This window comes from Hyperolius riggenbachi, chromosome 1 (assembly GCF_040937935.1).
Source record: "Hyperolius riggenbachi isolate aHypRig1 chromosome 1, aHypRig1.pri, whole genome shotgun sequence".
In the NCBI taxonomy this organism is placed as follows: Eukaryota; Metazoa; Chordata; class Amphibia; order Anura; family Hyperoliidae; genus Hyperolius; species Hyperolius riggenbachi.
Window position 1 is genome coordinate 461,818,742 of NC_090646.1, and position 6,000 is coordinate 461,824,741.

Sequence of the window (6,000 nt, forward strand, 5' to 3'; positions counted from 1 at the left end):
TATATGTGAAAGTCTATAAATGAATGTGGGTTGCAGCACAAGTAGCTGTATTCATGTAGCATGTTTTGTTTTAATTTCCCTTGACTGTACAAGCATTATTGGCACATATATATTTCACTATATGTGTCTGGAACCCTGGCACAGTGTTTGCCAGCTGAGTGATACTCGTGCTGCCAAGTGCAGCAAGAAAGCACAGTTGCAGGACAATTAGAGTGATTTAGATGAAATAAATATGCAAAAAGGAAATAGCTCCCAATAGCTGAAGTTCCCCTTTATATAAACATATACCAGTGTAGAGAAAAAGCAGTTTAAATAGGAGCAAGTAGCAGGTCTCTATGTTTAGACGTGTAGCCATGGCATAGCAGGGAAGCTCAATAAATGTTGGGGTCGATATTGAGTGGCTGTCTTACTACTAACTTGGTGTCTTTTGCAGCAAACTCCATTCCGGATATGGATGATATTTTCCAGCACTGGAACTGTCGTTTTAGTTTCTGCCCCATTGAAGTTCTACAAATAGAAGTGTAATTTATTCTGACCACAGACCGAAGACTGAACCTGTGTCGCATGTTTATGGAGTAAAAGTGCAGTGCCTGGTCCTTCCTCCCTCACTAAGCTGTTCCCAAGGTCCAGGTGTCACGATCTCTAGTCATGTGATGATATTAGTGGCGGGATTCGTGGACGCCATCTACAATGAGCCCAGTATAGAAATAGACATGTAACCTAGGGCCATATTCATCCTTGTTGCCCATAGTAACCAGTTTAAGAAAAAAATAGCATTAGAAGCAGGAAATATGTTTCAGGTGAACCAACTTAAATGACCACTATGACAAAAAAAAGGTAACATTTAAAATACACATATATAAATGTACATTTCTCCCAGAGTAAAATGCCCTATAAATTACTGTTTTTCCTATGCTGCTGTCACTTACAGTAGATAGTGAAAAACTAACAGATCTGTCAAGTTTTGGACTAGTCCATTTCCTCATGGGGATTCTCAGTTATTTATTTACAAAAGCACTTATTGAATAGCAGTTGCTCAGTCCCACTGCCAAAATAGAGTGTAAATGAGAAGGGGAGTGCTTTTATATAAGAATACATAGTACAAACCATGTTCATTGCATTGAGTGCCTAATAGCTCATTTATGACATTTCCTCAAATAGTAATCAAAAAGTAATTTTTGGGAGAGGTTAGTACACCAGTATCCCAAATTATTATATTGTTGTTTGTCATAAAGTGTGAGAATACAAAGAACTGAGGTCAGTATTTTTTCAATTTCCAATCAAGTGGCTGAATATTTGACACGGACATAAATGTACATCATCGTACTTTAGCAGACTGCTCTATTACCAGACTGCCCATTGTATGACATTGTTTTATGGACTTAATATGCACTTTACACTGCCAAGTTATGGGAATCTGGGCTACAGTAGATTTATGGGCATAGGTAAATAAGTATTTTATTGCTTTAATTCATTGCTGTTAATCAGGTCACAATGCAGCTGTAACCACTGATGTATGAACTGCAAAGAAAGGTCCGTCACAGATCTTATCATTCAAGTAGGGAGTTTAAACCGTAATTTCTAATGACTTGATGATGTGATGTTCTCTGTGGTCTGTACCATATACTTTAGCTGCTGTTTTGGCAAGGTGGCAATAAAAGGGAATGCCACAATAATGGTTCAACTGAGTAAAAGCTGAGGCTTTGGTCAGACTTATTGTGCCCATACACAGTACAATAAAAACATTCTATTTTCCTGTTTATTTGACCAAAACTATTGAATCAAAAATAATCTTATTTTCGATCAAGAAAAAAAAAATGATTATCTTGTTTTTCAATAAAAATCCGATCTGACATCGGAAAAAATTGTACCATGTATGGGCACTATATGGGATTCCTTCACTGACCAGAGCTCATTGTGTGGCTGTATTACATAGTGCATGTGAATTATAAGCATGGGCAGTAGGCATGCCTCATAGTCCCTACAGGTTCTGTAGAGTCTCTATGGTGGGTTCTGATTTTCCCATGCTTTTGTTGCATTCTAAATCTCTGCAAAACCATCACAATTATTTTAAAGTAAGATCATTGAAAGATACCCAATTCTGATCCCGCCACATACACGTGCTATTGGTTGTTGTAGTGTAGCTAAAGCCAGCTGGATCACTGATTGAATATGGGGGGCAAATGATGCCCATTAGATTCAATCAACTATTTTTTTTGAACCATTTTGTTGGTTGAAGGTGTGATTGTTCATAATAGAAAATACCCACGCTAGTAGGAGGGGAGAAGTAGCAGGGGATCTATGACCACAGAGCACTGAACTGCATTGAGCAGTACAACACTATTTGACCTAATTTCCATGGGTGACTGAACTGCTCGTTTGCCTCCTGGCAGCTGGCCACAAGCGAATTGGCTGAAATTACATGCAGCAGAATGGCGGCCTTTGGTAACACCTTATGACATGTGGCGGCATTGCCCGGCCGGTGGACAGAAGCCGTTGACCGGTGATGAATTAACTGCCTTCAGCTGCCTGTGGAGAAGAGGCCACAGTGTGTTGTGAGAGGAAATGATCAGTCACAGTTCAGGGAGAGATTGGTCATCTGTGCCATTATTGACCTGTGTATGCCTAATTGTACTTCAAGATTTTAACAAAATGTACCTGGTTTTAATGTTGTCTTTAACCACTCTGTAAAGAGTAACCCTATCATCAAAAATGGTTTTAACAAATGAATGCTGATGTGAAAAGACAAAGCTGCACCCACTATTGGTGGGCCTTGAGGACAGGGTTGGAGAACTGTGCTTTAAAGTGACCCTGTAGTGGATCAATATGAAATCATTGGGTTTAGAGAAAAATGGTTGAATCACTTGTTTGGAATGGGGCCCACATCTCATAATGGTGGATGTTATTAGCACTTAATACATCCGGGGGCCTAGCAGCATGTGAGGGGAGGAATGACAGTCTGCATGAAGCATGGTCACCATTGGGGATTAATGTTGGCTGCACCTCCTATGAAACAGGAGTAGTAATGGCTTCACTTGTTTGAAATGTTTGCAGCTCACTGGCCATCCCTGCATAGCATCAAAGTTTTTTTTGTTGTTGTTGTTGCTAGATTGTAAGCAGCCTAAAAACACCAATGGAATAAAGCTGCTGCAGGATTTGATTTCAATTTAAACTTACAATTTGGAATTATCTTCATGCGATTGACCATACCTAGCGCTACAGGTCACTATGGTGAGGACAGGGGCATGTTCTTAAACTGTAATTATGGCCATGGCAGAGGTTTTTTTTATGCATGGAAATACTGCAGGGTTTACTTTAAAGTGAGACTTAAGCAAAAAAGAAACTTATGATATAATTGTATGTGTAGTACGTGTCATACATGTTACTAGGCAACCACGTGGCACGCCTGCATATAGAACACAGAGCACCCAGAGCCAGCGGGGACAAGCGGAGATTGTGGACATGCACTGGGGGGGGGGGGGGGGGGGGAGGGGGACGACACACACATTTAACATTAGGGGGAGAGTGGCAAGGGGTCAGATGAGGCGTCACAAGGCCGATTCCAGATCACTTTCAGCATGAAATCAATCAGAAATCGGCCTTGTGACTCAATCTGACATGTTCGATTCAAATCTAATCTGACAAAGAATCATGGTGTAGATGGGACTGATTCTGGCTCATTCTCCCCTCGGCTTATGACTCTTTGCACAAAGGACTCCCTGCACCCGGGTCTGTGTGGTTGCCTGGTAACAATGTAAATATAAATGTTATAGCTATAACTGCAATTCCTGCTAGAAGTGGGTTATACCACTGAAAACTACGTAAGCAGCAGCTATGGTTGTGAAATGAAAGTTTAAAAAAAAAAAAAAAAACCCTTAACAAATGGATTAGCCTCCCAGTCAGTCATCCGGCCATCTGTCACTATTTACATTACATGTTGTATTGATGAAACCATTTAAAAAAAAAAAACTTTACACTATTTTAGGATTTTCATAGTTTATGCATAAACCACATTCTATTTTTTTCCTCATTCGCAAAAGAACCCCTTTTAAGGAGCACTGGCCCTTTAGTAGTCAGTGCCAAACAGTTGCATGCTGGGGGTTCTTTGTATCTATAATATATTCCTCCTCTTCCCTTTATTTCCCTGCCAGCTTCCTATCTGAAACCGAATCCCCTGCTCACTTGTGTTTACAAGCAAGGCTGAGGTGACTCAGCGATTGGAGGAGAAAAGAAAAAAAGTAAAGGGCAGAAATGACATCAGGATTTAGCCTAAACTGTAGGCCAAAGACATGGCCCCCACCAGGAACAGAATTCTCTTCATTTACTATATAACATTCACTGAAATCAAAATGTGGACAGTACAATACATGTGTTATGTAAGTAGATCAAGTATTTTATCTACTTGTGTTTTTTCCCCTGGCATAGTATGGCTAGTCCTACTGCTTTAAAAGACAACTGTAACAAGAGGGATATGGAGGCTGTCATATTTATTTCCATTTAAGCAATACCAGTTGCCTGGCAGCCCTACAGATCCTTGGCAGCTAATATGTGAACCAACCCTTAGCCATAGACCATGAGCAGGCATATGCAGATCATGCGTTTCTGACAGTCAGATCTGACTAGATTAGCTGCATGCTTGTTTCAGGTATGTTATTCAGGCACTACTGTAGCCAAATAGTTCAGTGGGGCTGCCAGGCAACTGGTATTGTTTAAAAGGAAATAAATATGGCAACCTCCATATTCTTTGCACTACAGTTGTCCTTTAAATTAGTCAGAGTTTAGAGAAGCTCTTTTGTATAGATAACAAGTGAAGTTTAACTCTTCCCGTGCTGGAAACAATATGAGACTTGTATCTGTTCTACTAATGTTCTAGTTCTTAGCTGTACTACACATACAAATCAATCATTATATCATAACTTTATTTTCACTTCAGATTCCCTTTAAGCATTACTAAAATTACAAATGAAATACTCTGCTGTTACACGCATGTGAACACGTTTTACTTTTGGGATGAGTGAAACAGTTAATGTGTGTGGTTGGTTGAATAAATCTTTAGTTTTTCTGTTAGATGTTTGCAGGGTGAATATTTGTGTGCATTGTATTCACCACCACTGAGAACAAGGAAATGATGTCACACACCCTCCCCACTTCCTTTATGAGAGCTGCTCAGCTGAACAGTATTAAAAGCACTTTTCATCCCCTGAACTTCAGAATGTGTTTAACATAACCACTTCAAGTTGTTAATATTACCTTTAGTGCCAAAAGCGTTGGGAGTGTCCAGTTGGTCTAATTATGAATTTAATTTTTTTAGACGTCAGGGCTTAATTAGCTACTTGTGATAAGACCAACGCATTAAGCAGTTAATCAAATAAAGACAAACCAGAAACTTTCTAAGACTCTTAATAGGTTTCATGGCTTAGGAAAAGGCGAAATGCCTATGGAACCTGTATTTATGTGGTATTATTAAGCCTTTTGAATATTGTATACATTGTTTATTAATGTACACTTCTGTACAATTGTGAATTTTATCTTTAGATTTTGATTTTCAACTTATAGGTGTGCAATAAATTGTCTTTATGTGACCCTCCTATGCTTTGTACTTTTTATGCTGTAATTGTTTGAAGAATATGTAAACCTGAAATGCATTTTTATATGAAAATACAGATTCCCATATATGGACAATATTTTGTTTTCCCAGTTTATATAAAAGAATTAATATTTTTATTGGCTACGCACAACTGGGTCGTGCCTGGAATTAGATTTGGCACATACAGGACTTAAGAGAAAATATAACATAATGTATACAGCAGCGTAAGCGCGATATGCAGCAGTGTAAGCAAGAATACTGTATTTTTCGCGGTATAAGATGCTCCGGAATATAAGACGCACATAGGTTTAGAGGGCAAAAACCAGAGGAAAAAAAAAACTAAACCAGGTGTGTCCATATTTCAGGATCGTCTTGCACATGACCTCCCCCAAATGGTGTCCTCCTGTTTCTCC